Here is a 24,564-nt window from a genome sequence, read left to right on the forward strand (position 1 = left end):
CAGTTAATAGCAATGCAGCTGGGACAACTGGAGCCAACAAGCAATAAAATGCTAATTATTGTTTAGCTAATTGTATTTGAAGAATGTGTGGGTCTTGAAGATGACACAAAATACACACCAAAATGCAGATTTGAGAAAGATTGATCTTGTTGATGAATAACCTGCATCGTTGTTCACTTGTGGTTATGGCCAGGTCCAGGTGATGGAGTTTGGACACTCCAAATTGGTTGTTCACACATAATAGGTTCACTGTGATACGAGGTGCGACTAAACTATCATTGTTCACATTTAAATCTAAATGTATGTTTTATGCGATTGCCTCTGTATCAGATTTCATTATATGGAATCTATTCAAAGGGATATTGCTATGGAATGGTGATCAATGAGAAAAATTTAGTAGCCCTACCTAAAAAGGGGGGGGGGATTATGTAAATCACTGGCTATTCATTCCTCAATTCAGATGTTTTGAATACTGTGCAAATTGCAATAAATAGAGAAATGTATGAAAGTTGTACCAGTATTTCACTCCTTTTCCTCCTTGTGTTTTACATATCTATGGCCAAAATATTTTAGGTTAGGCCAGATATAAACTCGGCAAAAAAGAAACATCCTCTCACTGTTAACTGCGTTTATTTTCAGCAAACTTAACGTGTAAATATTTGTATGAACATAAGATTCAACAACTGAGACAAAGTAAACAAGTTCCACAGATGTGACGAACAGAAATTGAATAATGTGACCCTGAACAAAGGGTGGGTTCAAAATCAAAAGTAACAGTATCTGGTGTGGTCACCAGCTGCATTAAGTACTGCATTGCATCTCCTTATGGATTGCACCAGATTTGCCAGTTCTTGCTGTGAGATGTTGCCCCACTCTTCCACCAAGGCACCTGCAAGTTCCCGGACATTTCTGTGGGGAATGGCTCTAGCCCTCACCCCCCGATCCAACAGTTCCCAGACGTGCTCAATGGGATGGAGATCCGGGCTCTTCGCTGGCCATGGCAGAACACCGACATTCCTGTCTTGCAGGAAATCACTCACAGAACGAGCAGTATGGGTGGTGGCATTGTCATGCTGGAGGGTCATGTTAGGATGAGCCTGCAGGACGGGTACCACATGAGGGAGGAGGATGTCTTCCCTGTAACGCACAGCGTTGAGATTGCCTGCAATGACAACAAGTGCGGTCCGATGATGCTGTGACACACCGCCCCAGACCATGACAGACCCTCCACCTCCAAATCGATCCCACTCCAGAATACAGGCCTCGGTGTAATGCTCATTCTGTCGATAAATGCGAATCCGACCATCACCCCTGGTGAGACAAAACTGTGACTCGTCAGTGAAGGGCACTTTTTGCCAGTCTTGTCTGGTCCAGCGACAGTGGGTTTGTGCCCATAGGCGACGTTGTTGCCGGTGATGTCTGGTGAGGACCTGCCTTACAACAGGCCTACAAGCCCCCAGTCTAGCCTCTCTCAGCCTATTGCGGTCAGTCTGAGCACTGATGGAGGGATTGTGCGTTCCTGGTGTAGCTCGGGCAGTTGTTGTTGCCATCCTGTACCTGCCCCGCAGGTGTGATGTTTGGATGTACCGATCCTGTGCAGGTGTTGTTACACGTGGTCTGCCACTGCGAGGACGATCAGCTGTCCGGCCTGTCTCCCTGTAGCGCTGTCTTAGGCATTTCACAGTACCGACATTGCAATTTATTGCCCTGGCCACATCTGCTGTCCTCATGCCCCCTTGCAGCATGCCTAAGACACATTCACGTAGATGAGCAGGGACCCTGGGCATCTTTCTTTTGGTGTTTTTCAGAGTCAGTAAAAAGGCCTCTTTAGTGCCCTAAATTTTCATAACTGTGACCGTGGTCCTTCTGTAGCTCAGTTGGTAGAGCATGGCGCTTGTAACGCCAGGTTAGTGGGTTCGATCCCCGGGACCACCCATACGTAGAATGTATGCACACATGACTGTAAGTCGCTTTGGATAAAAGCGTCTGCTAAATGGCATATATTATTATTTATTATTACCTTAATCGCCTACATCTGTAAGCTGTTAGTGTCTTAACGACCGTTCCAGAGGTGCATGTTCATTACTTGTTTGTGGTTCATTTAACAAGCATGGGAAACAGTGTTTAAACCCTTTACAATGAAGATCTATGAAGATATTTGGATTTTTACGAATGAACTTTGAAAGACAGGGTCCTGGAAAAAGGGACATTTCTTTTTTTGCTGAGTTTACTTTTGAGGAGATGGGAAAATCCATTGGTATCGTGTTTTAACGTCCATTGCACTTTGCCCATGCGTCGTCGCAGCTCTCAAGGAGTGAATGGGGGTCAATTCGGCGCTAGCTCAAAAACCCAACATTACCATGAATTTCGTCAAGAAGTAAGACATCACAAATATTTTCAGAGATATGAGATAATGAACTTGTTCTCTGTAATATCGTATAGCTTTGGAATCGTGACATTAGGTACTGTGGAGGTATAGGCAGATTTATCAACTCATACCCTGACTTTGTGAAGGGATTGCCTGACTATAGGCTTAGCAACCGCGTGACGCTACATGACAATGTGAACGCGATTGGCCGACAGTCTCCCGGGTGAAGCGCTAAACGTTCCTCGTTTGTTGTCCAATGGGATTCCTATCACTTAAATTGAATGGCTTTTTTGGCATGGGACACATATGTTAACATTGCCAAAGCAAGTGAAAGAGATAAAAGTGAGAAGGAAAAAAATTAACAGTAAAAGACATGTCAAATGTCATTATGGTCTAAGGCACTGCATCTCAGTGCTTGAGGCGTCACTACAGACACATTGGTTCGAATCCAGGCTGTATCACAACCAGCATTGATTGGGAGTTCCATACGGTGGCGCACATTTGGCCCAGCATCGTCCGGGTTTGGCCTGGAGTAGGCGTCATTGTAAATTAGAATTTGTTCTTACCTGACTTGCCTAGTTAAATAAAAGGTAAAACAATGAAAAATAAAACATTCCATATACAGTGTTGTAAAGATGTGCAAATAGTTATAGTTCAAAAGGGAAAATAAATAATCAAATATAGTTGAAATCAGTTGAAGGCATTCAGTTGTACAACTGACTAGGTATTGAAGGTTACGTACGTAACCATGGTTATGTGAGCTACAGTATATGGATCACTCTAATATATTGGGATCACTCCGCGGTGGAGGGATACATCAGAGGTGAGGATTTACAGATTTACTCCCGTGTACACCTGTGTCACGGCTGGGGTCCGCCACTATATATAGACCCCTTGGCCGCAACACACATCATTTATTTATTTATTTTTATTTTACACCCTTTCCTCCCCAATTTCATGGTATCCAAGTAGTTACTATCTTGTTACTATCTCGATAGTAGTTACTATCTTGTCTCATCACTACAACTCCCGTAGGGGCTCGGGAGAGAGGAAGGTCGAAAGCCATGCGTCCTCCGAAACACAACCCAACCAAGCCGCACTGCTTCTTAACACAGCGCACATCCAACCTGGAAGCCAGCCGCACCAATGTGTCGGAGAAAACACTGTGCACCTGGCGACCTGGTTAGCGTGCACTGCGCCCGGCCCGCCACAGGAGTCGCTAGTGCGCAATGAGACAAGGATACCGGCCAAACAATACCTAACCCGGACGACGCTAGGCCAATTGTGCGTCACCCCATGGACCCCCCGGTCATGGCCGGCTGCGACAGAGCCTGGGTGCGAACAGTGCCCTAGACCACTGCGCCACCCGGGAGGCATCTACATCATTTTTGAGGTGGCTTTAGCGCCATAGAGGATTGGAGTGATCTATATAGCTCACATAACCATGGTTACATACATAACCTTCATTTTGTTTCACTATATTGGATCACTCCAATATATTGGTATACCTGTACCAGATTAGTCGGTGCTAGAGGGACATGGCCAGCCAGTGGCGAAGTCCCAGCGTGGGGGCGCAGGGGCTGTCAATGTGGAAGGGGGGTACCGGCACAGTCCACGGAAGGGGAGGCGACGCCCAGGACCTCTGAACCAACCACAGATGGCGGTGCCACATTTATCCGATAGTACCTAGCAAAGTTGCAAGAGGAAGCCCAGTTGGCCGCAGCACAGATATCAGCGAGGGGCACTCCTCTCATTAGAGCCCAGTACGCAGCCACGCTTCATGTTGAATGCTCCACCACAAATCCCAGCACTGGCCTGCCAGCCAGGTGGTATGCTGTCATAATCGTTTCCACGATCCAGTGGCCCAGACTCCCCCGCCACTGCTGGAGGGGTTGTAAGCAAACAGGATAAAAGGGATGTTCACATCCTCCTTCGGGAGGAATGAAGGGTTGGGGCGGAGAGACATACTCCTCCCCCCGGGGTCCATCCGGTAGCACTCAGAACTTACTGAAAGAGCATGGAGTTCATCCACCCTCTTCATGGAAGTAATTGCGACCAAGAAAACCTCCTTCATAGAGAGGTGTTTCGGGGAGGCACACTCCAATGGTTTGAAAAGCGGCTTTGCCAAAGCTGCCTAGACCACATTCAGATCCCAGCTCGCCATTGAGCGGGTAACAAACCCTCTTCATAAACTTGGAGACCAGGAGATGGCGCCCCAATGGCCTGTCCATCCACACCACATGGCAGATATTGCTGCCAAATACGCTCTCAGTGTAGAGGCTGCCAAGCCCTCATCCAAGCGAGACTGCAGGTATTGGATGACATACTGCATAACTCGGGCACAACCTCAATACCAGTGCACCAAGAGCTGAACAACCGCCAGCACTACGGGTATGCAGCGGTTGTAGCCGGCACCCTTGCACTCTGCATGGTGTTCATTACACCCTCCTGTAGTCCTAACATGGACCATTGGTGCCGGTCAGTGGCCGGCTTTTCTAGGGAGTTTTTCCCAGCCACCGTGCTTCTACACCTGCATTGCCTGCTGTTTGGGGTTTTGGGCTGGATTTCCTTGTTGGCTTGGCTGAGCTTATGGCTTCCCTTTGTGACAGGTGTGATGGTGGCATCCCCCTCGTGTATGCATTGCCAGGGTTTGAGCCATGTGGAGAGGGTGGTGGACCGCCCTACTGGATGCCTGTTTTGTGTGGTGTTCTTAGAACGCCTGGCGCGATTGGAGGCCATGTGCAGGTGAGTCTGCCAGGCTTGGGACGAGCTCCCTCCCTCGGGAGTGGTGCGGCAGTGAGCTGTTAGTCCCTCTACTGGACTCGGTAACCCCTCCCAGGAAGCGTGGCCAGAGCCACCGCAGGCAGAGCCCATCTGCTGCCAGTCCTGGACAGGGGCATGAGTCGGACCGCTTCTGTAGCTCAGTTGGTAGAGCATGGCGCTTGTAACGCCAGGGTAGTGGGTTCGATCCCCGGGACCACCCATACGTAGAATGTATGCACACATGACTGTAAGTCGCTTTGGATAAAAGCGTCTGCTAAATGGCATATATTATTATATTATTATTATTATTATATTATTATAAGCCCACAGACTGAGGCGGTACAGCCTCGGATGACTCAGAGTTCCCCCGGCCTGAGACTGCAAGTCCGGTGTCAGGGGAAGTTGCCAAGGTGTCCCACACAACAGGGACAGGAAAAGCCTGAACCAGGGTCGTCTGGGCCAGTATGGGGCCACCAGAAGCACACGGTACTCTGCCATCCTGGTCCTGTCCAGCACAGCCTGGATCAGGGGAAAAGGAGGGAAGTGCATAAAGCTCCAGCCCTGGCCAATCATGAGCCAGAGCTTCCAAGCCCAGAGGCCCTGGTGGCTCCAATATGGAGTACCACAGGGGGCAGTATGCATTGTCCAGGGAGGCAACAGATCCACCTGTGCCCTCCCAAACATTTCCCACAGATGCTGCACCACCTGGGGATGTAGGCTCCAGTCCCAAGGTGGCGGGTCCTCCCTCAAGAGCATATTCGCTGCCACACTCAGGATGTCAGGTACTTCCGTTAGCCCAGAGAAGGAGCTCCCCTGCTATAAGATTGAGGCAGTGGGACCTCAGTCCACCCTGATGGTTGATGTAAGCCACAACTGTGGTGTTGTCTGTTCTCACCAGGACATGTCATCCTTTCAGATGTGGAAGGAAAGACTGCAGGGCCAGCAGTACAGCTCAGAGCTCTAGTGAATTGATGTGCCTGACTCTCCAAGGGGGTAGTCAACAGCCGCTGGCCGACCTGCCCTTGGTCAACCCCCCCTCCACCCCCCCACCCCCCCAGCCGATGGGAGGCATCTGTGCTGACCAGCTCCCGGCGGCACATCCTAAGCATCTCCACACAACCTGAGAGAAAGGAGCGACAGCACCACCTCAACAATGCTCTGAGGCCCTGTGTGGTCACCGGCAGCTGGCGGTGACAGTGGCGCTTCAGGTGCAGCCGGTGGGAGTTGAACCACCATTGAAGAGGCCGGAGATGGAGCAGGCCTAGAGGAATCAGCAACGAGGCCGCCATCAGCAAGCCCAACAGGCTTTGGCAGGTCAGGGCGGATACCACCCACCCCTGACGAAAGTGGTTGAGGCAAGATAAGATCGCCTGAACCCTTCTGGTGGGCAGGCGTGCTCTCATGAGGACTGAGTCCAGTTCCATGCCAATGAAGGCCACCCTCTGGGTGTGCATCGGATGTCTCTTCTTGTCATTTACAGTAATGCCCAGCCTGTCGATGTGGGTCAGGAGCAAGTCTCTGTCTGACAGAACCTGGGTCCTGGTCGGGGCACAAATCAGCCAATTGTCCAGGTAATTGAGGATCAACAATCCTCAGGACGTGAGAGGTGCCAGGACAGCATCCATGCACTTTGTGAAAGTGCGAGGTGCCAAGGAGAGGCCGAAGGGAATAACCATGAATTCGTAAGCTGTCCCTTCGAAAGTGAATCAGAGGTACTGCCAATGAGCTGGGCGAACAGGAACATGGAAGTATGCATTCCTCAGGTCCATGTAACCGAGCACCTGGGTTGACACCATCACACCTGTCACAAAGGGAAGCCATAAGCTCAACCAAGCCAACAAGGCCACGGAGCAGGGGTTCGACACCCTGGGAGATCTTATGTCGTGACCCCCTTGGAAGAATAGGAACCCAGTGAGGGATAAATTACCCAGTACCTCTGCAAAAACCGGGGAAGACCCGTGTGGGAAAAACAGGCAGTTGCTTCACCGCACGCTGTGCCCCTCCCCGCTGTCGTTACTTAGCACGAGGCGATGGGGCAGGAGAGGGACCCCACCATCGTTCTGGTGCAGGTGGGTGGCGATGGTCCGTCTGCCTTGGACCCGGGGCCTAAGGAGGCGACATGAACCGTCTCAGGGTCTCCAGGTCCCTACGAACCTTATCAGTCTGCTCTAGAATGTCATCAACCCCTGGGTCACACGTCAGCCCTGGGGTGATGGGGTGAGTGGCAAATATGCTCTGGAGAGCAGGTGGCCAACGGGATTGGGCCAGCCAGAGATGGCGCCCGGAGGTAACCACCTGGACCATGGCCTGTCCGTTGGCGCGGGCCACATCCGTCTGGAGCAGGGAAAGCAGACGAGACACCTCCATCACTTCCCAGAGGAGCTCCTATGTGGCCTCATGCAGCCAGGTAGGCCTGCAGCAGCATGCCTGCGTTGGTAAGGCAGGCAAGAGATCAGAGGGACCCAAACTTGCTGGGTCTTGGCTTTCACCAGTTGATAACCAGTGCAGTGGCTACCCAAGTGAGTAGGCTCCTCATAGCCTCTCGAGCCGCTGGCGGCTTCTGATGGCCTGTCAGCCTGGTAGCCCTGCTCACGGTGGTGAACAGTGCCAGAATCGTCCCCCAGGAACAGCCTATCACCGGCCAACAGGGAACAGCTGTAATCGCCATCGAAGCTATCAACCTCCTGACGCAGGGCATGCGCCCTCCGTTCAAGGTGGTCCAAGCGGTCCGACTCATGCCCCTGTCCAGGACTGGCAGCAGATGGGCTCTGCCAGCGGTGGCTCTGGCCACGCTTCCTGGGAGGGGTTACCGAGTCCAGTAGAGGGACTAACAGCTCACTGCCGCACCACTCCCGAGGGAGGGAGCTCGTCCCAAGCCTGGCAGACTCACCTGCACATGGCCTCCAATCGCGCCAGGCGTTCTAAGAACACCACACAAAACAGGCATCCAGTAGGGCGGTCCACCACCCTCTCCACATGGCTCAAACCCTGGCAATGCATACACGAGGGGGGATGCCACCATCACACCTGTCACAAAGGGAAGCCATAAGCTCAGCCAAGCCAACAAGGAAATCCAGCCCAAAACCCCAAACAGCAGGCAATGCAGGTGTAGAAGCACGGTGGCTGGGAAAAACTCCCTAGAAAAGCCGGAATCTAGGAGGAACCAGGCTATGAGGGGTGGCCAGTCCTCTTCTGGCTATGCCGGGTGGAGATTATAACAGAACATGACCAAAATGTTCAAATGTTCATAGATGACCAGCAGGGTCAAATAATAATAATCACAGTGGTTGTAGAGGGTGCAACAGGTCAGCACCTCAGGAGAAAATGTCAGTTGGCTTTTCATAGCCGATCCTTCAGAGAATCTCTACTGCTCTTGCTGTCTCTAGAGTTGAAAGCAGCAGGCCTGAGACAAGATAGCACGTCCGGTAAGTATACTTCCGCGCAAGATATTACACTTACTAAGCGAACTTCAGAAAGTTTGTACCTCAAACCATACGGACGTCCGCTGAGAAAATGAAAGGGAACATGTGTCGCGGCCATGGGGTCTATATTTTGGGAGTGATACCAATATATTGGAGTGATCCATATAGTGAAACATAACCCCCTTTCCTTTCCTCTTTCACTGGTTGCCATTTTATTGTGTCAACAGGTCACAAATATTGCTGCTATGATTGCACACTGTGGTATTTCACCCAATAGATAAGGGCATTTATCAAAATTGGATTTGTTTTGGGTCTGTGTAATCTGAGAGAAATATGTGTCTCTAATACGGTCTTACATTTGGCAGGAGGTTAGTAAGCGTAGCTCAGTTTCCACATCCTTTTGTGAATAGTGTGTCTCTAAATATCTAAGGCTCAAAGAAAACAGGCACTTCTACGTGCCTACTAAAGTGACGTACATGTGAAGTCAAGGACCAATAAGAAAGTTTGTGTTTGTTTTGACTGCTAGCATGCAGCGTGCAAGTTAGCACAAGAAAACTAACTATGATTCTTAAAGTTATATGGTTTCATTTAGATAGTATGATAAGTCAAAAGTACAAATATATGTTTGAAGCAAAGTAACTTTGTTTCTAGTGATGCTTATGCTAGTTTATCTTGGAACTGCTTCGAACTAGTTCCAGTCGACTTGAATGAACACGTGCCCCAGCACGCTAGATAAATTATCCTACAAATTGCACCAAGTGTTAGAGTTGCGTCAATTCGAATCTGGTATCAGGATAAATATGACAATGAGTCACCGATTGTATACAATGTATTTTTTATTAGCTAAGCAATAAGTGGTAAATGCAATTTTCGTATATACGGGCTCTCTGTCCCAACTCGCAGGGCAAACAGAGAACTGACTTGTTCCTGACAAAGATATTATATATATATACTCTGACAGGAGGTAGTTCCTGTGTCCGAGCCGGCCTGTCAGAGTAGAGACTGGGCGTGGTTTAGACTCACCCAGCCTATCGTTGATTGTTGGCATAGAGCTGGTCCCGGCCGCCAGTCGCTCCAGTTGATAGATGTAACTGTTGCTGTAAAGAATATCTATGCGCTCATGCTCGACACCGTTATCTCGCACCTGCGTCCTGTTATCTAACAAAAGACTGTTTGTTCTCGCAACACTACGTTTTGAATGTGCCCCCCCCAACTCATTGCACAGTTCCTGTCTTCATGTTATTCTGTATTTTTCCATCATGAAAAAGGCCCATGGCCCTGAAACTGTTAACAATGTTTCAAGTCTGCTATGTTGCATAACACATACATACATCCACACAAGCCAACAGCAGATAATATTCAATCACATATATGGTAACGGGCTATAGTGCATAACACAGAATCCTCATACTGGCTAGCTGGCTAGTTTGTGTAAATATATTGTAAACTAACGTAATTTACTTTGTGGACCTTTAAGGTTTAAAAACAAAATTCATGAAAGCTAGGTAAACTAGCTAACAGTAGGTGATGAAGGCTATAGCTACATTCCGCACTGTCAACAATATTGGGCAAGCAGCTGTTGGAACGGCGTGAACTGAATAATTTTGATCCACGTCCGTTTATCAACTGTGAATGTGAGCTAAATCGGTCAACATGAGGATCGTAAGGGCCTTGATGAGCAACGCCTCCTCCATGAGAAAGCATATTGATTACTACTCCAGATTCTCCCCTTCACCACTCTCAATGAAACAATTCTTGGACTTCGGTAAGCGGACTTGAATCTCAATGCTTTTAGTCAACTATTTTCTAACGTCATTGTGACATGTGGCACGCAGCAGGGCAGGCTATGCACAGTGCACAAAAGATTAGCCATACCTTCCTGACATACCTGCCATACCATCAAAGGTACTTAAATATTTTGTCTTGCCATTGATAGGGTGAATGGGCACACATACACAATCCATGTCTCAAAGATGAATGTCTCCTCGCCTTCATTTACATTGATTGAAGTGGATTTAACGGGTGACATTAAAAAGGATTATATTTTTCACCTGGATAGTCTGTCATGCAAAGAGCAGGTGTTTATAATGTTTTGTACACTATATGAATATATGTATTTACCACACACACGCACACACGCACACACACACACACACACACACACACACACACACACACACACACACACACACACACACACACACACACACACACACACACACACACACACACACACACACACACACACACACACACACACACACACACACACACACACACACACACACACACACAGTGCATTTGGAAAGTATTCAGACCGCTTTGCCTTTTCCATATTTTGTTACGTTACAGCCTTACTCTAACATTTTTTTATTGAAATGTCCCTCAATCTACACATAATATCCCATAATGCAGTAAAAAAATGATGACATTTACATGAGTATTCAGACCCTTTAAAAGCACCTTTGGCAGCGATTACAGCCTTGAGTTTTGGGTATGACACTACAAGCTTGGCACAGCAGCTAAAGAAGTTTTGAGGAGGCTACTCACTTGGGTAGCCACTGCACTGGGCATCAACTGATGAAAGCCACATATGGGTCCCTCTGCTCTCTCGGCCGCCTTACCAACGCGGCCATGCTGCTGCAGGCCTACCTGCAGACCATGTTTTCCTGGCTGCACGAGGCCACATAGGAGCTCCTCCGGGAAGTGATGGAGGTGTCTCGTCTGCTTTCCCTGCTCCAGAGGGATGTTGTTCACGCCAACGGACGGGCCATGGTGCAGGTGGTTACCTCCAGGTGCCATCTCTGGCTGGCCCAATCCTGTCGCAAATCCTCTCAACCTCTGTCAGTTTGGATGTGAAGCGTTGCTGCAATTCTATTTTCAGGTCTCTCCAGAGATGTTTGATTGGGTTCAAGTCCGGGCTCTGGCTGGGCCACTCAAGGACATTCAGAGACTTGTTCCCAAAGCCACTCCTGTGATGTCTTGGCTGTGTGCTTAGGGTCGTTGTCCTGTTGGAAGGTAAACCTTCACCCCTGTCCGAGATCCTGAGCGCTCTAAAGCAGGTTTTCATCAAGGATCTCTCTGTACTTTGCTCCGTTCATCTTTGCCTCTGTTGACCAGTCTCCCAGTCCCTGCTGCTGAAAAACATCCCCACAGCATGATGCTGCCACCCCTGCATCACCGTTGGGATGCTACCATAAAGGCCTGATTGGTGGACTGCTGCAGAGATGCTTGTTCTTCTGGAAGGTTTTCCTAACTACACAGAGGAACTCTGGAGCTCTGTCAGAGTGACCATCAGGTTCTTGGTCACCTCCCAGACCAAGGCCCTTCTCCCCCGATTGCTCACTTTGGCCAGGCGGGCCAGCTCTAGGAAGAATCTTGGTGGTTCCAAACTTCTTCCATTTAAGAATGATAGAAGCCACTGTGTTCTTGGGGACCTTCAATACTGCAGAAATGTTTTGGTACCATTCCTCAGATCTGTGCCTCAACACAATCCTGTTTCGGAGCTCTACGGACAATTCCTTCAACCTAATGGTTTGGTATTTGCTCCGTATTTCCAAATCATGTCCAATCAATTGAATTTACCACAGGTGGATTGCAATGCAGTTGTGGAAACATCATAAAGATGATCAATGGAAACTGGATGCACCTGAGCTCAATATCGAGTTTCATAGCAAAGGGTCTGGATACTTATGTAAATAAGGTCTGAATACTTTTCGAATGCACTTTATATATATCTATATATTACATGACCAAAAGTATGTACACCTGCACGTTGAACATCTCATTCCAAACTCTTGGTCATTAATATGGAGTAGGTCCCCCCTTGGCTGCAATAACAGTCTCCACTTTTCTGGGAAGGCTTTCCACTAGATGTTGGAACATTGCTGCTGGGAATTGCTTCTATTCAGCCACAAGAGCATTAGTGATGTCTGGCACTAATGTTGGGCAATTACGCCTGGCTCGCAGTTGGCGTTCCAATTCATCCCAAAGGTGTTCGATGGGGTTGAAGTCAGGGCTTTGTGCACGCCAGTCAAGTTCTTCCACACCAATCTCAACAAACCATTTCTGTATGGACCTCGCTTTGTGCACGGGGGCATTGTCATTCTGAAACAGGAAAGGGTCTTCCCCAAAATGTTGCCCCAATGTTGGAAGCACAGAATTGTCTTGAATGTCATTGTATGTTGTAGCATTAAGATTTCCCTTCACTGGAACTAAGGGGCCTAGCCCGAACCATGAAAAACAGCCCCAGACCATTATTCCTCCTCCACCAAACTTTACACTTGGCACTATGCATTCGGCCAGTAGCGTTCTGCTGGCATCATCTGTTGGACTGCCAGATGGTGAAGCATGATTCATCACTCCAAGGAACGCGTTTCCACTGCTCCAGAGTCCAATAGTGGCGAGCTTTACACCACTCGATTTGTATGCGCTTCAGCCCTTTCTGTGAGCTTGTGTGGCCTACCAATTTGTGGCTGAGCCCTTGTTGCTCCTAGACGTTTCCACTTCACAATAACAGCACTTCCAGTTTACCAGAGTAAAGATTTGACTGACTTGTTGGAAAGGTGGCATCCTATGACGGTGCCATGTTGAAAGTCACTGAGCTCTTCAGTAAGGCCATTCTACTGCCAATGTTTTTCTATGGAGACTGCATGGCTGGTGTGCTCGATTTTATCCACCTGTCAGCAACGGTTGTGGCCGAAATGGCATTATCTACTCATTTGAAGGTGTTTCCACACATATTTTATATTTGAGATTCTTCAAAGAAGCCACCCTTTGCCTTGATGATAGCTTTGCACACTCTTGGCATTCTCTCAACCAGCTTCATGAGGTAGTCACCTGGAATGCATTTCAATTAACAGATGTGCCTTGTTTTAAAGTTAATTTGTGGAATGTCTTTCCATAATGCGTTTGAGCCAATCAGTCGTTGTGACAAGGTAGGATTGGTATACAGAAGATGGCCCTATTTGGTAAAAGACCAAGTCCAAATTATGGCAAGAACAGCTCAAATAAGTAAAGAGAAAACAACAATCCATCAATACTTAAGACATGAAGGTCAGTCAATGCGGAACATTTCAAGAACTTTGAAAGTTTCTTCAAGTGCAGTCGCAAAAACCATAAAGGGCACTCAATTGGACCGCCACAGGAAAGGAAGAGCCAGATTTATCTTTGCTGCAGAGGATAAGTTAATTAGAGTTACCAGCCCTAGAAATTGCAGCCCAAATAAATGCTACAGAGTTCAAGTAACAGACACATCTCAACATCAACTGTTCAGAGGAGACTGTGTAAATCAGGACTTCATGGTTGAATTACTTTAAAGAAACCACTACTAATAAGAAGAGGTTTGCTTGTGCCAAGAAACACAAGCAATGGACTTTAGACCGGTGGAAATCTGTCCTTTGGTCTAATGAGTCCAAATTTGAGATTTTTGGTTCCAACTGCCTGTCTTCGTGAGATGCAGAGTAGGTGAACGGATGATCTCCGCATGTGTGGTTCCCACAGTGAAGCATGGAGGAGGTGTGATGGTGTGGGGGGTGCTTCGCTGGTGACACTGTCAGTGATTTATTTAGAATTCAAGGCACGCTTAACCAGCATGGCTACCACAGCATTCTGCAGCGATACGCCATCCTATCTTAGTGGGACTATCATTTGTTTTTCAACAAGACAATGAGCCAACACACCTCCATGCTGTGTAAGGGCTATTTGACCAAGATGGGGAGAAATGGAGTGCTGTATCAGATGTGAAGGAATAGCAGCCAACAAATGCAAAGCATATGTGGGAACTCCTTCAAGACCGTTGGAAAAAATATTCCAGCTCCCAAGTGGCGCAGCAGTCTAAGGCACTGCATCTCAGTGCTAGAGGCATCACTACACACCCTGGTTCAATTCCAGGCTGTATCAAAACCGGCCGTGTTTGGGAGGCCCATAGGGCGGCGCACAATTGGCCCAGCGTCATCCTGGTTAGGGTTTGGCCGGGGTAAGCTGTCATTGTGAATAAGATTTTGTTCTTAACCGACTTCCAAATCAGTCAGGTTTCAAGACTAGTCATTCAACTGAGACTGCTCTTCTCTGTATCACGGAGGCGCTCCGCACCGCTAAAGCTAACTCTCTCTCCTCTGCTCTCATCCTTCTAGACCTATCGGCTGCCTTCGATACTGTGAACCATCAGATTCTCCTCTCCACCCTCTCCGAGTTGGGCATCTCCGGCGCGGCCCACGCTTGGATTGCGTCCTACCTGACAGGTCGCTCCTACCAGGTGGCGTGGCGAGAATCTGTCTCCTCACCACGCGCTCTCACCACTGGTGTCCCCCAGGGCTCTGTTCTAGGCCCTCTCCTATTCTCACTATACACCAAGTCACTTGGCTCTGTCATAACCTCACATGGTCTCTCCTATCATTGCTATGCAGACGACACACAATTAATCTTCTCCTTTCCCCCTTCTGATGACCAGGTGGCGAATCGCATCTCTGCATGTCTGGCAGACATATCAGTGTGGATGACGGATCACCACCTCAAGCTGAACTTCGGCAAGACGGAGCTGCTCTTCCTCCCGGGGAAGGACTGCCCGTTCCATGATCTCGCCATCACGGTTGACAACTCCATTGTGTCCTCCTCCCAGAGCGCTAAGAACCTTGGCGTGATCCTGGACAACAAACTGTCGTTCTCAACTAACATCAAGGCGGTGGCCCGTTCCTGTAGGTTCATGCTCTACAACATCCGCAGAGTACGACCCTGCCTCACACAGGAAGCGGCGCAGGTCCTAATCCAGGCACTTGTCATCTCCCGTCTGGATTACTGCAACTCGCTGTTGGCTGGGCTCCCTGCCTGTGCCATTAAACCCCTACAACTCATCCAGAACGCCGCAGCCCGTCTAGTGTTCAACCTTCCCAAGTTCTCTCACGTCACCCCGCTCCTCCGCTCTCTCCACTGGCTTCCAGTTGAAGCTCGCATCCGCTACAAGACCATGGTGCTTGCCTACGGAGCTGTGAAGGGAACGGCACCTCAGTACCTCCAGGCTCTGATCAGGCCCTACACCCAAATAAGGGCACTGCGTTCATCCACCTCTGGCCTGCTCGCCTCCCTACCACTGAGGAAGTACAGTTCCCGCTCAGCTCAGTCAAAACTGTTCGCTGCTCTGGCTCCCCAATGGTGGAACAAACTCCCTCACGACGCCAGGACAGCGGAGTCAATCACCACCTTCCGGAGACACCTGAAACCCCACCTCTTTAAGGAATACCTAGGATAGGATAAAGTAATCCTTCTCACCCCCTCCCCCCTTAAAATATTTAGATGCACTATTGTAAAGTGGTTGTTCCACTGGATGTCATAAGGTGAATGCACCAATTTGTAAGTCGCTCTGGATAAGAGCGTCTGCTAAATGACTTAAATGTAATGTTAAATGACTTGCCTAGTTACAGTGAGGGAAAAAAGTATTTGATCCCCTGCTGATTTTGTACGTTTTCCCACTGACAAAGAAATGATCAGTCTATATTTTTAATGGTAGGTATATCTGAACAGTGAGAGACAGAATAACAACAAAAAAATCCAGAAAAACACTTTGGCAAAAATGTTATAAATTGATTTGCATTTTAATGAGGGAAATAAGTATTTGACTGCTCTGCAAAACATGACTTAGTACTTGGTGGCAAAACCCTTGTTGACAATCACAGAGGTCAGATGTTTCTTGTAGTTGGTCACCTGGTTTGCACACATCTCAGGAGGGATATTGTCCCTCACCTCTTTGCAGATCTTCTCCAAGTCATTAAGGTTTCGAGGCTGATGTTTGGCAACTCAAACCTTCAGCTCCCTCCACAGATTTTCCAAGGGATTAAGGTCTGGAGACCTTAATGTGCTTATTCTTGAGCCACTCCTTTGTTGCCTTAGCTGTGTGTTTTGGGTCATTGTCATGCTGGAATCCCATCCACGACCCATTTTCAATGCCCTGGCTGAGGGAAGGAGGTTCTCAACCAAGATTTGACGGTACATGGCCCCATCCATCGTCCCTTTGATGTGGTGAAATTGCCCTGTCCCCTTAGCAGAAAAACACTCCCAAAACATAATGTTTCCACCTCCATGTTTGACGGTGGGGATGGTGTTCTTGGAGTCATAGGCAGCATTCCTCCTCCAAACACAGCGAGTTGAGTTTATGCCAAAGAGCTCCATTTTGGTCTCATCTGACCACAACACTTTCACCCAGTTGCCCTCTGAATCATTCAGATGTTCATTGGCAAACTTCAGACAGGCATGTATATGTGCTTTCTTGAGCAGGGGGACCTTGCGGGCGCTGCAGGATTTCAGTCCTTCACGGCTTAGTGTTTTACCAATTGTTTTCTTTTTGACTATGGTCCCAGCTGCCTTGAGATCATTGACAAGATCCTCCCGTGTAGTTCTGGGCTGATTCCTCACCGTTCTCATGATCATTGCAACTCCACGGGGGGAGATCTTGCATGGAGCCTCAGGCTGAGGGAGATTGACAGTTCTTTTGTGTTTCTTCCATTTGCGAATAATTGCACCAACTGTTGTCAATCTCAGCTTGTTACTTGTATAAAAGACACCTGGGAGCCAGAAATATTTCTGATTGAGAGGGGGTCAAATACTGATTTCCCTCATTAAAATGCAAATCAAAACATTTTTGACATGCGTTTTTCTGTTTTTTGTTGTTGTTATTCTGTCTCTCACTGTTCAAATAAACCTTCCATTAAAATTATAGACTGATCATTTCTGTGTCAGTGGGCAATCGTACAAAATTAGCAGGGGATGAAATACTCTTATCCCTCACTGTAAATAAAGATTAAATAAAATAAATTATTTAAAAAGCCGGTAGAGATAATGCCAAGAATGTGGAAAGCTGTCATCAGCTTTAGCTACTTTGAAGAATATAAAATAACACTTTGATTCAATTTGTGTTATTTCATAGTTTTGATGTCTTCACTATTATTCTACAATGTAGAAAATATTAAAAATAACAAAAAACCCTTGAATGAGTAGATGTGTCCAAACTTTTGACTGGTACTGTTTTATATAGCTCCTTTACCTGTTTCATATCTTTCATCTAACTAACCTATCAGTCATGTTTGTTCTGTTTCACATTCAGGGTCTGGTGAAAATGCATGTGAGAGAACATCGTTGACATTCCTGAGACAGGAGCTACCTGTGAGGTTGGCAAATAACGAAGAAGATCAAGTTGTTACCAGATCATCTGCTAGAGACTCCATCAGTCCGGTTGGTACAGAGTTGGTGAGTACTCTTATTTTAGGCCTAACTCACTCCCATCTAGCCTGGGGGGAACCAGCCCGATCGCTGCGTTTACCGTTCTATTTCACTTCAGTAAAACAGAATGGTGAACGCAGCATTCAGGCTGATACCACTAAGCTAAAACCCCATCTTCTGTTACGCATGTTCCAACAGGCCTATCAATAACATCACCAATGTATGAGATCTTTTTATTTTATTTTTAGGTACATGCAAAGTCTTCAAGACATTATGGAGTTCAAGGAGAAGGATGCTGATGATGAGAAAGTCACATGAGCAAGATGATTATCTAGTTGCGTTATTAAAATCTAATCAAATGTTATTGGTCCCATACACATATTTAGCAGATGTTATTGCGGATGTAGCGAAATGCTTGTGTTCCTAGTTCCAACAGTGCAGTAGTATCTAACAATTCACAACAATACACAAATCTAAAAGTAAAATAATGGAATTAAGAAATATGTAAATATTAGGACGAGCAATGTCGAAGTGGCATTGACGAGAATACAGTATAAGTAAAGTGGTACGTTGTAGATGAACACATCACTGTAATTGTAGGCCAATTCCTACTGTGGATCATAATTCCTTTGGACTCGGTCTTCACACAGTTTCACTGATGCTGTTATAAAGATCTGAAACCGTCACAATGACGTCATCCCGACTATGGCTCAGGGGGCTGTGGAGTACAAGGAGACCTATGGCCCAGGGAGCAGTGGGGTACAAGGAGACCTATGGCCCAGGGGGTAGTGGGGTACAATGAGACCTATGGCCCAGGGGGTAGTGGGGTACAAGGAGACCTATGGCCCAGGGGGTAGTGGGGTACAAGGAGACCTATGGCCTAGGGGGCAGTGGGGTACAAGGAGACCTATGGCCCAGGGGGTAGTGGGGTACAAGGAGACCTATGGCCCAGGGGCAGTGGGGTACAAGGAGACCTATGGCCCAGGGGGCTGTGGAGTACAAGGAGACCTATGGCCCAGGGGGCAGTGGGGTACAAGGAGACCTATGGCCCAGGGGGTAGTGGGGTACAAGGAGACCTATGGCCCAGGGGGTAGTGGGGTACAAGGAGACCTATGGCCCAGGGGGCAGTGGGGTACAAGGAGACCTATGGCCCAGGGGGTAGTGGGGTGCAAGGAGACCTATGGCCCAGGGGGTAGTGGGGTACAAGGAGACCTATGGCCCAGGGGGCAGTGGGGTACAAGGAGACCTATGGCCCAGGGGGCTGTGGAGTACAAGGAGACCTATGGCCCAGGGGGCAGTGGGGTACAAGGAGACCTATGGCCCAGGGGGTAGTGGGGTACAAGGAGACCTATGGCCCAGGGGGTAGTGGGGTACAAGGAGACCTATGGCCTAGGGGGCAGTGGGGTACAAGGAGACCTATGGCCCATGGGGCTGTGGAGTACAAAGAGACCTATGGCCCAGGGGGCTGTGGAGTACAAGGAGACCTATGGCCCAGGGGGTAGTGGGGTACAAGGAGACCTATGGCCCAGGGGGTAGTGGGGTACAAGGAGACCTATGGCCTAGGGGGCAGTGGGGTACAAGGAGACCTATGGCCCATGGGGCTGTGGAGTACAAAGAGACCTATGGCCCAGGGGGCTGTGGAGTACAAGGAGACCTATGGCCCAGGGGGCTGTGGAGTACAAAGAGACCTATGGCCCAGGGGGCTGTGGAGTACAAGGAGACCTATGGCCCAGACCCCATCGTCAGCCAAGAACGTTCAGTATTTCCTGGATCGCTTCTACATGAGCTTAATATCCATCAGGATGCAGCTTAACCAGCACAGCGAGTATGTCACTTGTTATAGCGGAATAAGTCTATTTGAATTCAATAACTTTTTTGACAGCATTTCTTTTGATTTAAACAAAACTTTCCAGACATGTTTACCTCTGGAAGAAGTGGTCGGAAAGGGACTTCTAGGACATGAATGACAAAACATTCAGGAGATAAAAGTCGCTTTAAGTTGACCCCTTTTGCATGCTTCACTATCACGTGAGACATCCATGTCTTCATCACTGGAAAATACAAAAGGTTGTGTTTGATATCATTTAAAAGCTTACAAACTATTTTAGAATTTATAGATAAAAAATAAATAAATCAAATGCCATTTTCTAATATTTGCATACAGTGCCTTGCAAAACTATTCACCCCCTTGGCATTTTTCCTGTTTTGTTGCATTACAACCTGTAATTTAAATGGATTTTTATTTGTATTTCATGTAACGGACATGCACAAAATAGTCAATTGTTGAAGTGAAAACGAAAAAAATAATCAACGGAAAAGGGGTGCGTGCATTACTGTATGTATTCACCCCCTTTGCTATGAAGCCTTTAAATAAGATCTGGTGCAACCAATTACCTTCAGAAGTCACATAAATAGTTAGAATGCACACAGTTGATACTTTATTTAAGTGTCACATGTTCTCAGTGCATATAGGCACCTGTTCTGAAAGGCCCCAGAGTCTGCAACACCACTAAGCAAGGGGCACCATCAAGCAAGTGGCACCATGAAGACCAAGGAGCTCTCCAAACAGGTCAGGGACAAAGTTGTGGAGAAGTACAGATCAGGGTTGGGTTATAAAAAACTATTTGAAACTTTGAACATCCCACGGAGCACCATCAAATCCATTATAAAAAAAAATGGAAAGAACATGGCACCACAACAAACGTGCCAAGAGAGGGCCACCTACCAAAACTCACGGACCACGCAAGGAGGGCATTAATCAGAGAGGCAACAAAGAGACCAAAGATAACCCTGAAGGAGCGGCAAAGCTCCGCAGCGGAGATTGGAGTATCTGTCCATAGGACCACTTTAAGCCGTACACTCCACAGAGCTGGGCTTTATAGAAGAGGAGCCAGAAAAAAGCCATTGCTTAAAGAAAAAAATAGACAAACACATTTGGTGTTCGCCAAAAGCATGTGGGAGACTCCCCAAACATATGGAAGAAGGTATTCTGGTTAGATGAGACTAAAATTGAGCTATTTGGCCATCAAGGAAAAAGCTATGTCTGGCGCAAACCCAACACCGCTCATCACCCCGAGAACATCATCCCCACAGTACAGCATGGTGGTGGCAGCATCATGCTGTGGGTATGTTTTTCATCGGCAGGGACTGGGAAACTGATCAGAATAGAAGGAATGATGGATGGTGCTAAATACAGGGAAATTCTTGAGGGAAAGACCTGTTTCAGTCTTCAAGAGATTTGAAACTGGGATGGAGGTTCACCTTCCAGCAGGACAATGACCCTAAGCATACAGCTAAAGCAACACTTGAGTGGTTTAAGGGGAAACATCTACATGTCTTGGAATGGACTAGTCAAAGCCCAGACCTTAATCCGCTGTACACCAGCAGAACCCATCCAACTTGAAGGAGCTGGAACAGTTTTGCCTTGAAGAATGGGCAAAAATCCCAGTGGCTAGATGTGCCAAGCTTACAGAGACATACCCCAAGAGACTTGTAGCTGTAATTGCTGTAAAAGGTGTCTCTACAAAGTATTGATTATTTATGGGGGTGAATAGTTATGCATGCTCAAGTTCTGTTTTTTTGTCTTATTTCTTGTTTGTTTCACAAGAGAAAATATTTTGCATCTTCAAAGTGGTAGGCATGTTGTGTAAATCAAATGATATAACCCCCCAAAAAATTCATTTGGAATGGCAAGCCAGAAAACATTGAAATGGGCCTATTTATATAATGAATATGAATTCGGATAATAAAATTAAAATAAAATAATTAAATATTAAAGCATAAGACCTCTAAAATCTTCAGTCATAGAAAAGCTGTACTTAAAGCAGATTAGTAACACTGGCTCATCCCGTGTTGAAGAATGTCCTTTTTTCCCTTTATTCAGATTACAACCGCTCACTTTAGATTATTGGAAAATGAAATTGTCTCCAAAATATCACTATTTTTTATAACAAGCCATATAAAGCTGGTTGCAATTTCAATTTAATCCACCAGAAACGACAGAACAAATATTATGGTTAAACTCAAATATACTAATTGATGATATAATTAGATATAAAGATCTATGTGAGTTATATGATAAATAGGACTGGTGGAGTTAAGTCACACATTCAATTAACAAAAATATATGGAAATGTCTGCTCTATCCAAAATTATAACCAACGGGTTGCAGCATTACCACAAAAATGGAGCAGGGAAGTGGAAGGGGGAGAAAGTAAGGAACTTGTCTGTCGCCAGTTGGTATCATTGTTTACCTGTTTAACTAATACATATAGTCAGTACAGAATTGCCAGTTATGACTTTTGCATGGTTGTATTTACACTATATGACCAAAAGTATTTGGACACCTGCTCGTCGAACATCTCATTACAAAATCATGGGCTTTAATATGGAGTTGGTCCCCCTCTTGTTGCTATAATAGCCTCCATTCTTCTGGGATGGCTTTCCACTAGTTGGAACATTGCTGCGGGGACATTCAGCCATAAGAGCATTAGTGAGGTTGGGCACTGATGTTGGGCGATTAGGCCTGGCTCGCAGTCAGGATTCCAATTCATCCCAAAGGTGTTCAATGGGGTTGAGGTCAGGGCTCTGTGCAGATCAGTCAAGTTCTCCCACACCGATCTTGACAAACCATTTCTGTATGGACCTCGCTTTGTGCACGGGGGCACTGTCATTCTGAAACAGGAAAGGGCCTTCACCAAACTGTTGCCACAGAGTTGGAGGACAGAATCATCTAGAATGTATGCTGTAGCGTTAAGATTTCCCTTCACTGGAACTAATGAAAAACAGCCCCAGACCATTATTCCTTCTCAAACTAACTTTACAATTGGCACTATGCATTCAGGTATGTAGCATTCTGCTGGCATCCGCCAAACCAAGATTAGTCTGTCAGACTGCTAGATGGTGAAGCATAATTCATCACTCCAGAGAACGTGTTTTCCACTGCTCCTGGGTCCAATAGCGTCGAGCGTTATCAAATCAAATCAAATCAAAATGTATTTGTCACATACACATGGTTAGCAGATGTTAATGCGAGTGTAGCACATAGTGATCTCAGGCTTGTGTGCGGCTTCTCTGCCATGGAAACTCATTTCATGATGCTCCCGAATAAACATTTTTTTTGTGCTGATGTTGCTTCCAGAGGCAGTTTGTAACTCGGTAGTGAGTGTTACAACCAAGGACAGACAATTTTTGTGCGCTATTTGTTTCAGCACTTGGCGGTGCCGTTCAGTGACCTTGTGTGACCTACCACTTCAAATACACTAATTTGAAGGTGTGTCCACATACTTTTGTATATATGGGCTGGCGTGGTTAGAAGTGGTCTGTGGTTGTGAGGCCCGGTTGGACGTACTGCCAAAGTCTCCAAAACGGCATTGGAGGCAGCTTTTGGTGGAGGAATGAACATCAAATCCTCTGGCAACAGCTCTGGTGGACATTTCTGCAGTCGGTTTTCCAATTGCACACTCTCTCAATATGAGACATCTGTGGTATTGTGTTGCGTGACCAAACTGCACATTTTGAAGTGGCCGATCACACTGTTTAATCAGCTTCTTGATATACCACACCTGTCAGGTGGAAGGATCATTTTGGAGAAGGAGAAACGCTCACTGACAGGGATGTAAACTAATTTGAGCACAACATTTTTGAGATAAGCTTTTTGAGCGTATGAAACATTTCTGGGATATTTTATTTCAGCTCATGAAACGTGACCAACACTTTACATGTGGCTTTTATATTTTTGTTCGGTGTAAGTGGAACCTGTTTCTGGCAGCTCTGGTGATCTCACACACTACACTTAACATAGTACATGTAAATTCTGGACACTCAAATTAGTAAGATATACAGTGCCTTGCGAAAGTATTCGGCCCCCTTGAACTTTGCAACCTTTTGCCACATTTCAGGCTTCAAACATAAAGATATAAAACTGTATTTTTTTGTGAAGAATCAACAACAAGTGGGACACAATCATGAAGTGGAACGACATTTATTGGATATTTCAAACTTTTTTAACAAATCAAAAACTGAAAAATTGGGCGTGCAAAATTATTCAGCCCCCTTAAGTTAATACTTTGTAGCGCCACCTTTTGCTGCGATTACAGCTGTAAGTCGCTTGGGGTATGTCTCTATCAGTTTTGCACATCGAGAGATTTTTTTCGCATTCCTCCTTGTAAAACAGCTCGAGCTCAGTGAGGTTGGATGGAGAGCATTTGTGAACAGCAGTTTTCAGTTCTTTCCACAGATTCTCGATTGGATTCAGGTCTGGACTTTGACTTGGCCATTCTAACACCTGGATATGTTTATTTTTGAACCATTCCATTGTAGATTTTGCTTTATGTTTTGGATCATTGTCTTGATGGAAGACAAATCTCCGTCCCAGTCTCTGGTCTTTTGCAGACTCCATCAGGTTTTCTTCCAGAATGGTCCTGTATTTGGCTCCATCCATCTCCCATCAATTTTAACCATCTTCCCTGTCCCTGCTGAAGAAAAGCAGGCCCAAACCATGATGCTGCCACCACCATGTTTGACAGTGGGGATGGTGTGTTCAGTGTGATGCGCTGTGTTGCTTTTACGCCAAACATAACGTTTTGCATTGTTGCCAAAAAGTTCAATTTTGGTTTAATCTGACCAGAGCACCTTCTTCCACATGTTTGGTGTGTCTCCCAGGTGCCCCCTGTTGTCAGCTTTCTCTTATCTGTTCTGTTGTAGGCTGGCTATGGTTACGGCCTTCCCATCTCCCGATTATATGCCAGGTACTTCCAAGGTGATTTGAAGCTGTACTCTCTGGAGGGCTATGGCACCTAG

At 46.8% G+C, this 24,564-nt stretch overlaps 1 pseudogene; it reads left to right on the plus strand.

Moving 5' to 3' along the window:
• Positions 1 to 10,206: 10,206 nt before the first annotated feature.
• On the plus strand, positions 10,207 to 24,564 carry LOC124047602 (annotated as a pseudogene).

The sequence above is a fragment of the Oncorhynchus gorbuscha genome, linkage group LG01 (assembly GCF_021184085.1).
Source record: "Oncorhynchus gorbuscha isolate QuinsamMale2020 ecotype Even-year linkage group LG01, OgorEven_v1.0, whole genome shotgun sequence".
Classification (NCBI taxonomy): Eukaryota; Metazoa; Chordata; class Actinopteri; order Salmoniformes; family Salmonidae; genus Oncorhynchus; species Oncorhynchus gorbuscha.